Source organism: Taudactylus pleione, unplaced genomic scaffold (genome assembly GCF_031769625.1).
Source record: "Taudactylus pleione unplaced genomic scaffold, aTauple2 ptg000378l, whole genome shotgun sequence".
Classification (NCBI taxonomy): domain Eukaryota; kingdom Metazoa; phylum Chordata; class Amphibia; order Anura; family Myobatrachidae; genus Taudactylus; species Taudactylus pleione.
In genome coordinates, this window is record NW_028284779.1 from 8,622,594 (window position 1) to 8,635,000 (window position 12,407).

Genomic DNA, 12,407 nt, shown 5'->3' on the forward strand with positions numbered 1-12,407 from the left:
TCATTCACTGTATCCTCCAACTGCCACACTTGAGATAAGCCATTAATTACTCCAAATGCCTCACCTAAGCTCAGCCAATGCTTACTCCAACTGCCACACCTGAGATCAATAACCATTTACTCCATCTACCCCATGTGAGATCAGCCACTGTTTACTCCTACTGTTCCAGATCAGCCACCATTTACTCCAACTACCCCATGTGAGATCAGCCTCCATTTACTCCAACTGCCCCATTTGAGCAGTCACTGTTTATGTCAACTGCCCCACTTGAGATCAGTCACCATTTTAGCTATCTGCCTAACCTGAGATCAGCAACCATCTTAGCTAACTGCCCCACATGAGATCAGCCACATTTTTATCTATCTGACCCACCTGAGATCAGCCACCTTCAATGCCAAATAGTCCAATAGAGATCATTTACTGCTTACTCCAACTACCCTACCTGAGATCAGTCACCGTTTATGCCAACTGCCCACCTGAGATCAGGGCCAGTTTAAGCTATCTGCCAACCTCAAATCAGCCACTATTTAAGGGCCATTCCATGAAATGTCCCATACGTGACACTGTAAAAAAAAAATGGAGCTCCACCTTAGATTAGTCACCATTTACACCAACTACCCCATCTGAGATCAGCCACTGTTTACTCCAGCTGCACCACCTGAGATCGGTCACCGTTTATGCCAACTGCCCACCTGAGATCAGGGCCAGTTTAAGCTATCTGCCAACCTCAAATCAGCCACTATTTAAGGGCCATTCCATTAAATGTCCCTTACGTGACACTGTAAAAAAAAAATGGAGCTCCACCTTAGATTAGTCACCATTTACACCAACTACCCCATCTGAGATCAGCCACTGTTCATTCCTACTGCCCCACCTGAGCTCAGCCACTGTTTATTCCTACTACCCTAACTGAGATCAGCCATTGTTTATTCCTACTACCCTATCAGATATCAGCCACTGTTTATTCCTACTACCCTGAGATCAGCCATTGCTTATTCCTACTACCCTACCTGAGATCAGCCATTGTTTACACCAACTGCCCCACCTGGGATCATCCACTATTTATTCCTAATACCCTACCTGAGATCAGCCATTGTTTATTTCTACTATTAAAAAGTCTGAACATAGCGTCAATTAATACAATATGTAACACTGATAACAAGTGCTGGTATCGACTAGTATTGACTCATCAAAGGGCCTGATTCAGAGCCGCTCGTAAGCGGCAGTACGCTCGTTCCGAGCGATGTTCGCCCATCTGCGCATGCGTACGGATTTTAGTACGCATGCGCGAACCAGTCAGTGCGGCCGAAAATCGTTTGTTCGCTATATAGCAAGTGCCTGCTATTTTGAGTGACAGAATGAGGCGTATGTGGGTGGTAACAGGGGAAGGTGCTTAAAAACAGGGAGTGGAGATCAGAACGCAGGCGTGTTTAAAGGTCAAAGCGGGCGTTTTATGGGTATGCATAATTAATACAGCAGCGTCATTGACCACGTCACTTGGTTGTTTTATAGACAGAACTGCTCGCAATATTGTGGTAGGAAAAACCAACCACAAGAATAGCGAGCAGTTCATACGCAGTTCGATGTACTCGATTAATCTAATAAATAGCGGACATGACGTATGATGCGAGCGGCCAGGGGGCGTTTTTATCTAATAAACGAGCGTATGTTTTGCTCGCTCGTTCAGACATGGAGGCGGCAACAGACCGCAAAGTGCGTACGGTTCATTTGAATAGCCACCCCCTTTTTCTGAACGAGCGAGTGCTAATTGCGAGCGGCTCTGAATCAGGCCCAAAGAGCGCTAATTTAGCAAAAAGTATATGACAATTTATTAACATCATATGTATGGATACACATATATCTACAACATAATTACATGGAAATAATATAATACATGAAATAAATATAGACACATAAAAAAATTAAAACCAATCTGGTAAGAAATATGGGTTGGCTTGAATATATAGCAATTCACCCCTGCAGTGGGTGTCTCCAGCATAAAAAATGTGTTAAGTTATTTAAATACCCTCTGACGAAACCGCCATCTATTATAGCGGAGAAATGCGTAAGGGTTTCCCCTTCAATATACAAACTTGGTCTCTTTTGCTCCAGCTACCAGCAGCGACCCGAACATCGCAGTGTGAAGGATGTACAGCCTGAGGAACAACTACCCACACCTTGGCATTTAATGACCGTGGAGTATCTGCTATAGACAGAGCAGAATATCCCTCACACCAGCCGGCCGGCGGTAAGCAACAGTGCTTTGCACGAGAGGGGGAGAACTGACTGGGGCTGAACATGCTGATTGACGTACTCTGCTATTTGTACTAAAGCAGATTGCCCTATATTACAATATGCTAAAGATCAAAGTGTACACTGCTGTATGAACTGATTCATATAAATCACGGGGATAAAATGTTTTAAGTGGAGACAACTACACTTGTTAAAGATCTGAGCCGAGATATACTAAAACTCCCTCCTGTATGAGAGGAAAGACGGATTTCTTGTTTCCACAATTTGACTAGTGCTGTGTGGAGCAGATATGGCTATTTAAATAACTTAACAATTTTTTTATGCTGGAGACACCCACTGCAGGGGTGAATGTCTTCTGGTTATTGCTATATATTTAAGCCAACCCATATTTTCTTACCAGATTGGTTTTAATTTTTTTTTTTTTGTGTGTGTCTATATTTATTTAATGTATCATATTATTTCCATGTAATTATGTTGTAGATATATGTGTATCCATACATATGATGTTAATAAATTGTCATATACTTTTTGCTAAATTAGCGCTCTTTGTCTGATGAGTCGATGCTAGTCAATACCAGCACTTGTTATCAGTGTTGCATATTGTATTAATTGACGCTATGTTCAGACTTTTCAATATTTTTTACTAGGTGGGAATCACAGGTATATTCCTTATTAGGAGCAGCTATCGTACACTATTTTGCATTATTTCCATACTGTCAGCTATCATTACCAATTGTGAGCGCCTGAAAGTTATATAGGTTGTATATTTACAAACTATATTAGTTTATTTCTACTACCCTACCTGAGATCAGCCATTGTTTACACCAAATGCCCCACCTGAGACCAGCCATTGTTTATTCCTACTACCCTACCCTAGATCAGCCACTCTTCATTCCTACTACCCTACCTGAAATCAGCCATTGTTTATTCCTACTATCCTACCTGAGATCAGCCATTGTTTATTCCTACTATCCTACCTGAGATTAGTAATTGTTTACACCAACTGCCCCACCTGGGATCATCCACTATTTATTCCTAATACCCTACCTGAGATCAGCCATTGTTTATTTCTACTATCCTACCTGAGATCAGCCATTGTTTATTCCTACTATCCTACCTGAGATTAGTCATTGTTTACACCAACTGCCCCACCTGGGATCATCCACTATTTATTCCTAATACCCTACCTGAGATCAGCCATTGTTTACACCAACTACCCCACCTGGGATCATCCAGTTTATTCCTACTACCCTACCTGAGATCAGCCATTGTTTATTTCTACTACCCTACCTGAGATCAGCCATTGTTTACACCAACTGCCCCACCTGGGATCATCCACTATTTATTCCTAATACCCTACCTGAGATCAGCCATTGTTTACGCCAAATGCCCAACCTGAGACCAGCCATTGTTTATTCCTACTACCCCACCTGAGATCAGCCACTCATCATTCCTACTCGGTGTTATGTAGTGAGATAGATGATATACATGTACATGGAGTGGTGTAATGAGAAAGGTGATTTGCAGGTACTCGCTGTTATGTACTGAGATCAGCCATTGTTTATTCCTACTACGCTACCTGAGATCAGTCATTGTTTACTCCTACGGGATGTAGTATGGAACCCGACGGTCTAAATGCCGACCGCCGGCTTCCAGACTGCTTTATCCCGACTTGGGACGAATGACAGGCGTCTAAATGTAGACGCCTGTAATTTGCCCGACGTCTGGAGTCCGGCTCCCAGCATCCCGATCGAGCGGATGCCGGGCGCCACAGCAGACAGCCGCGGGGGGGGGGGGGGAGGGGGGGAGGGTTAGGTTTAGGGCTCCCGGGGGGGACTTAGGGTTAGGCTCCCCCCGGGGAGGTTAGGGTTAGGCTAGGGGGAGGGAGGGTTAGGCACCCCCGGGGGGGAGGTTAGGGTTAGGCACCACCCCGGGGGACTTAGGTTTAGGCAGCGGGGAAGGGGGGGTTAGGTTTAGGCACTTAGAGGGGGGGTTAGGGTTAGGGGGGTTAGGTTAGTAAATACTTACAGCCGCTGACGCCCGGTGGTAATACATATCACACCCACTCCTACTACCCTGATATCTGCCATTGTTTACTCCTACTACCCTACCTAAGATTAGAAATTGTTTACACCAACTACCCCACCCGAGATCAGTCACTGTTTTTGCTGTCGCACCTGAGCTCAGATACTGCATACTCCAACCAACCCACCTGAAATCATCCACCATTTACTTCAAATGCAGCACCTGAGCTCAGTCACTGCTCTCTCCAACAGCTACACCTGAAATAAGTCACCATTTATGCCAAATGCCCTACCTGAGAGCAGCCACCATTTTAGCTAACTGAACACCTGAAATCTGCCACCGTCTACTCTAAATGCCACACCTATGCTCAGTCACTGTTTACTCCAACCACCCCATCTGAGGTCAGCCACCATTTACCCTATATGTCCAACTCAGGGGAGCACTTACCCCATCTACCCCACCTAAGATCAGTCATGGCATACCCCAAATGCCCCACCTGAGACTAAACACTGTTTAAGGTAACCACCCTATCTAGTCACTATTTACACCAACGGCCCCACATGAGGTGAGTCACTGTTTATGCCAACTACCACACCTGAGATCAGCCATGTTTACCACAAATGCCCCAACTGAGCTCAGTCACCATTTGCGACAACGGCCACCACCTGAGGTCAGTCACCATTTTAGCTTAGTGCCACACCAGAAATCAGCTACTGTTTACTCCAAATGCCCCTCCTCAGATTATCATTACCACATACCCATCACCATTATTCCAACTGCGCCACCTGAGACCAGTCACTGTTTCATTTAAGTTTCGGGGAAAAAAAACAAAGATTAACCCCTTTAGTGCTGAATATAAATATATACCTCCAGCTGCTGTAGCAGATAACTGTACCACCAGTAGATTTATAGAAACAGCAAAAAGATTTACAGTACAGTGCTAGAAAGTAGATATTTTAAATATAGATGAATAATAAAGTCTTATTATAAAGAATCAATATAATAACACAACTGATATGAAGTTACATGGGGGTATCAAACCTTGGAGAGTGATAAAGTGAAGAGATATAAAGTACCAGCCAAACAGCTCCTGTCAGTTTACAGGCTGTTTGAAAAATGGCAGTTAGATGATTGGTTGGTACTTTATATCTCTCCAAGGTTTGATAAATCTACCCCAAAGTTACACAATGTGATGTAGGGGCCAGTGTCGTTACTCACCCTGGCGACACTCATTGCGGGCCCCGGAGAGGAAAGTAGTGTGCGGCTTCTGGGGAAAAGGGGGCGTGGCCTCGAGGGTAGGGGGTGTGGCATCTCGGCCCAAACACCCGTTTTAGTCACCCCGGGGGCCCGGAAATGTGGACTGCCCCCGGGGACCAGCCTGTGTACAGTGCCGGCTCCCTCACTGTGTCAGAAGCCGATTGCTGCACATAATGCTCCAGGGCAGCACTCGGTTCCTGTCACTGAGGAGTTGGCACTCTACACAGACAGACCACACATGCACAGCGGCCATTGCCAGGGGGGGACCCTCTCCCGACTAGCAATGAGATGTGTAGCCCATAGTATTGCGATATGTAATGCATAGGCTACAGCGGCTTATGCCATCTTCCATCAGCATCACATCCCCCATAGAAACCTATGGGGGTTGCGGTGCTAGTGGAAATGGATGGGCAGCAGCAGATATCTAATTAATAATAAATGGGCCATGTAATGAGACAGGTGATGTGCAGGTACTCTGTCTTATGTAGTGATGTAGGTGATATACATGTACATAGGGTGGTGTAATGAGACAGGTGATATACATGTACATGGGGTGGTGTAATGAGACAGGTGATGTGCAGGTACTCGGTGCTATGTAGTGAGATAGGTGATATACATGTACATGGGGTGGTGTAATGAGACAGGTGATGTGCAGGTACTCGGTGCTATGTAGCGAGATAGGTGATATACATGTACATGGGGTGGTGTAATGAGACAGGTGATGTGCAGGTACTCAGTGTTATGTAGTGAGATAGGTGATATATATGTGCATGGGGTGGTGTAATGAGACAGGTGATGTGCAGGTACTCGGTGGTATGTAGTGAGATAGGTGACATACATGTACATGGGGTGATGTAGTGAGACAGGTGATGTGCAGGTACTCAGTGTTATGTAGTGAGATAGGTGATATACATGTACATGGGGTGGTGTAATGAGACAGGTGATGTGCAGGTACTCGGTGCTATGTAGTGAGATAGGTGATATACATGTACATGGGGTGGTGTAATGAGACAGGTGATGTGCAGGTACTCAGTGTTATGTAGTGAGATAGGTGATATATATGTGCATGGGGTGGTGTAATGAGACAGGTGATGTGCAGGTACTCGGTGGTATGTAGTGAGATAGGTGACATACATGTACATGGGGTGGTGTAGTGAGACAGGTGATGTGCAGGTACTCGGTGTTATGTAGTGAGATAGGTGATACACATGTACATGGGGTGGTGTAATGAGACAGGTGATGTGCAGGTACTCGGTGGTATGTAGTGAGATAGGTGACATACATGTACATGGGGTGGTGTAGTGAGACAGGTGATGTGCAGGTACTCGGTGGTATGTAGTGAGATAGGTGATATACATGTACATGGGGTGGTGTAATGAGACAGGTGATGTGCAGGTACTCGGTGCTATGTAGTGAGATAGGTGATATACATGTACATGGGGTGGTGTAATGAGACAGGTGATGTGCAGGTACTCAGTGTTATGTAGTGAGATAGGTGATATACATGTACATGGGGTGGTGTAATGAGACAGGTGATGTGCAGGTACTCGGTGCTATGTAGTGAGATAGGTGATATACATGTACATGGGGTGGTGTAATGAGACAGGTGATGTGCAGGTACTCAGTGTTATGTAGTGAGATAGGTGATATATATGTGCATGGGGTGGTGTAATGAGACAGGTGATGTGCAGGTACTCGGTGGTATGTAGTGAGATAGGTGACATACATGTACATGGGGTGGTGTAGTGAGACAGGTGATGTGCAGGTACTCGGTGTTATGTAGTGAGATAGGTGATACACATGTACATGGGGTGGTGTAATGAGACAGGTGATGTGCAGGTACTCGGTGGTATGTAGTGAGATAGGTGACATACATGTACATGGGGTGGTGTAGTGAGACAGGTGATGTGCAAGTACTCAGTGTTATGTAGTGAGATAGGTGATATACATGGACATGGGGTGGTGTAATGAGACAGGTGATGTGCAGGTACTCGGTGCTATGTAGTGAGATAGGTGATATACATGTACATGGGGTGGTGTAATGAGACAGGTGATGTGCAGGTACTCAGTGTTATGTAGTGAGATAGGTGATATATATGTGCATGGGGTGGTGTAATGAGACAGGTGATGTGCAGGTACTCGGTGGTATGTAGTGAGATAGGTGACATACATGTACATGGGGTGGTGTAGTGAGACAGGTGATGTGCAGGTACTCGGTGTTATGTAGTGAGATAGGTGATACACATGTACATGGGGTGGTGTAATGAGACAGGTGATGTGCAGGTACTCGGTGGTATGTAGTGAGATAGGTGACATACATGTACATGGGGTGGTGTAATGAGACAGGTGATGTGCAGGTACTCGGTGGTATGTAGTGAGATAGGTGACATACATGTACATGGGGTGGTGTAATGAGACAGGTGATGTGCAGGTACTCGGTGTTATGTAGTGAGATAGGTGATACACATGTACATGGGGTGGTGTAATGAGACAGGTGATGTGCAGGTACTCGGTGGTATGTAGTGAGATAGGTGACATACATGTACATGGGGTGGTGTAATGAGACAGGTGATGTGCAGGTACTCGGTGGTATGTAGTGAGATAGGCTCTTGTGCCCCTAGGTATGAGAAAATTCTTAAGATTTAAGGTGCGTATCCACTACACAAGAAAAATGAGCAATTGAACGATTACTACATCTTTATCGTTCATTAATCGTGCAGTGAATATGCCGGCAACGACCAGCGATGCGTGCTCCCGCTGGCTGTCGGCATTTGTCATTGCCTGTACATGCACGCCAACGGTCAATATTGACAGGTTGTGCATGTTCGGGGATGAGGGAGGGTGCCTGCACTGAATGACATAGCGTTCAGTGTGGGCACATTATCCACTGCACAGGATGATGGACGATTGAACGATTACAATATTGTAATCATACAGTTGTTCCACTCTCGTGTAGTGGATACGCACCTTTTAGACTTGTAAAAGATGTTATATACAGTGGACGAAGTCTATGAGAGTCGAAACATGTTTGGTCCATACTAGACAGAGTCATTTATGTTAACATATTTCACAATGATTTTGTGACATCAAATAAAATAAAATCTGAGATCTCTATATGATCCATTGAAGTCTGTAGAGATTATGGCCATTATGAACCCTCAGAAGTACAGCCTACAGCCGAATCATCCATTATACAACCTAGGTTCCTGCCTTAGGGTCCAGATGGGCACAGATTACTTTAGTCTATTTGTATGTCTTTTTTTTCTTTTTAAGAAACAGAGGGTGTAAAATGCCCAAGACACAAGTATCTTGGCTAGGATCACATGGTGCTTGGTCATGTTCTACCCTCCTAAATTTGGGTCACATACAAGTGTTATATTTCCCCTCACCCTGTTTGTGATTGGTGGAGGAGAGAATTATTCCCCCATTGAAGTTATGGATCATCCGTATTTCCCCAGGATAAGTGAGAGTCTCTTCAGAGGAGAGACCCAGCACCCTTATACATGGAAGGGTTAACCTGCCGCTAACAGGAGCTAACAGCTGCTCTCAGCCCCCAGCACAGCTGCTGTCCCCCATCAGCCATCCATCAGCCATCACGCAGGCCAGGGCCATGGGTATATAGAGCCAGGTGGTCGGATGGACATCTGAGTGTTGGGAGACCAGCCAGAAGTGGGACCCTCTCCCTGTCACAAGGTAAGAGCCAGCATTTCACATGGGGATCACAGGCCGGGGGTGGTAGTACATGGATGGAACAGCCTTTCAACAGAGATGGTAATGACAACATTGCTGAAATACACAGAGGAGAGTTTCTGTACAAGTGTACAAGCTCTGATACGCTCACTTTCTGCCTCTCTGCACGCTGTACTACTGCCGGTGTGTCTTGACACGTCACCAGCGACCCTTGCACCACTACGTGAACATCGGCACTGCGTGCGAATTGCATGCACCTCCGAATCCGGCCCTATATATCTGTCAGAGCAATGTTCTGCAGATCAGTGACTAATAATCTGCAGAATATGTCCCAATGTATTTGTCCAGGGTTAGATGGAATAGAGCAATGTTCTGCAGATCTCTACAGAGCTCAATAATATAATATCAATATGTATCTGCAAGGAAGGGAAGATGGAATAGAGAAATGTTCTGCAGATCTCAGTGACTAATCTTCAGAATATATTATGATGTATTTGTCATGGGGCAGATGGAACAGATAGATGTTCCGCAGATCTCAAATGTCAGTGACTAGTAATCTACAGAAGATATTACTATGTACCTGTAAGTGCGACAGATAAATGTTCTGCAGAGCTCTAGAGAGGTCAGTAATGTAATAATCTGCAGAATATATCAGTCAACGTGGATATGTCAGGGGGTACGTGGAACAGAGCTACTGTATATTCTGCACGTCTCTAGAGAGGTCCGTATTGTAATAATCTGCAGATATTTATCTGTCAACGGTAGATGAAACAGAGCAATGTTCTGCAGATCTCTATATAGGAAGTCTGCAGAATATATCACTGTGAAGCTGGCAGGGGGTAGATGGAGCAGTGCAATGCTATTAGAGCTAGGAGTTAATAATAGCGCCAGAACTAGACCTATATAAAATCAATTAAATAACATTTTACCCAATGTCAGTAGCAATATCTTGCTGGGGTTTGTAGTGCACCAATGCTACCAGTATGGTACCCATGCACTGTGCTTAGAAGTGAATGGGTGATACAGCATCACTTCACATGTGATTAACATAATGTACAGTAGTAACAGATGTTATTGCTCCTAGTATAATAGTATAAATCACTAATAAATACTGTATGACATCACATGTGATTAACATAATGTACAGTAGTAACAGATGTTATTGCTCCTAGTATAATAGTATAAATCACTAATAAATACTGTATGACATCACATGCAGGGAGAGAATGTGTTTAAATTGAGGACTATATAACATTATACAATATCATGTAACTAGAGAACATTGGGCCTGATTCAGAGCCGGACGCTATTTGTGCTCTCTCGTCCAGAAAAAGGGGCTGGCTATTTAAATTAACCGTTCGCTCTTTGCGGTCTGTTCACGCCTCTATGTCTGAACGAGCGAGCAAAACATGCGAACGTAATTTTGAAAAAAACGCCCCCAGGCCGCTCGCATCATACGTCATGTCCGCTATATATTAGATTAATCGAGTACATCGGACAGCGTATGAACTGCTCGCTATTCTTGTGGTTGGTTTTTCCTACCACAATCATGCGAGCAGTTCTAACTAAACGCCCTTTTTGACCTTTAGGCACGCCTGTGTTCTGATCTCCACTCCCCGTTTTCAAGCACCTTCCCCTGTTACCACCCACATACGCCTCATTCTGTCACTCAAAATAGCAGGCATTCGCTATTCAGCGAGCACACGATTTTCGGGCGCACTGGCTGGTTCACGCATGCGTATTAAAATCCGTACGCATGCGCAGTTGTACAAACATCGGTCGGAACGAACGAGCGGCCGCTTATGAGCGGCTCTGAATCAGGCCCATTGTCCGGATCAGGTTATGTGATGCAGGTGATGACTACTACTGTACCATCATGCTCATATTCACTGCTTTAGTATATACATACATATTCAATGCCGCCAGGAAATCATACGTGAGTCAACTTTTATTACCAATAGTGTATTATATACACCCTTTTTATAACTGAGAGTGTATTATTTATAGAGTACTGTATATTATACAGAGTAGCACTATTATTATTATTAGTAATATAATATATACAATAGTATATATTATATAGAGTATTACAACTGTAAGTGTGTTATATGGAGTATTATTACAAGTAGTGTGTTATATAGGGGGCATTTATCAAAAATCACATTACCAGTGCGATCTTGGCGCAATGTTATTGCCCAAGATCACATTGCAAAATGTGATTCTACTGTTGCCATGTATCATCTGGCACTAGCAGGGAGCCTGTCCCTGCCATGTGCTCTGAGTACTGCCGGGCTTCCGCACATGCCCGTCCGCCATTGCCGAGGATGGTTCCGGGGGTACCCTCCACCGGCGAAATTTGGAATGTGTAGCCCATAGGCTACAGTTGACTACAGCCATCTTCATATAGCTGCGGGGGCCAATCTCCGGAAGGCATCGCATTCTGGAAGTTGGTAAATACGGCAGCATCGCATCCCCAATAGAAACCTATGGGGGATACGGCTGCCGGTGGGAATGGAGGAATCGCAGCATGTCATACATTCGGGGGTGTTTTCGTGGAATAAGCCACAAATATTTATTGATAAATGGGTCCCACATAGCACTAATATATCAGTTATTATATGGTGTATTATTACCAGTAAAATATATATATATATATATATATATATATAAAATAGCCCAAGAGTCCGGCACTCCTAGTGACATGCAGCTGCTTGGGTGCCCTTCCAAAATCAACATGTATATATATATATATATATATATAATAAAATGTAAATATTTGTATGATTTATGTAAGTCTTGATAAAAGGGTGTATACCCTGAAACGTTGGCTATACTGGCTGGTATTGAGGTCATTATTCACGCGATACAAGTCTTGAGAGTGCCATCTGATTTGCTAATATATATATATATATAAAATGTGTGTCAGTTTGTTTTATTGAATATTATTACCAGTAGTGAATCATATGAAGCAGTATAATATACAGTGTAACTGTCAGTGCAATAATGTATATTGAGTATTTATTACCAGTAGTGTATTATATAGAGTAGTATACTATACAGTGTAATGGTCAGTGTATTCTATGGAGTATTACTACCAGTAGTGTATTATATAGAGCAATATAATATACAGTGTAACTGTCAGTGTTTTATATGGAGTATTATTACCAGTAATGTATTATACA

The 12,407-nt window shown here is 43.9% G+C and overlaps 1 protein-coding gene across 6 annotated transcripts in view; it reads left to right on the forward strand.

Annotated features, from left to right (window-relative positions):
- The first annotated feature begins 9,149 nt into the window (after positions 1 to 9,149).
- Positions 9,150 to 12,407, forward strand: part of LOC148507953 (uncharacterized) — a 139,874-nt gene continuing 136,616 nt past the window's right edge. For all 6 annotated transcript variants that reach the window (XM_088445377.1, XM_088445381.1, XM_088445378.1 and 3 more), the window contains exon 1: positions 9,150 to 9,228. The gene's annotated coding sequence lies outside the window, so the exon portion shown is untranslated. The remainder of the gene's footprint in view (positions 9,229 to 12,407) is intronic.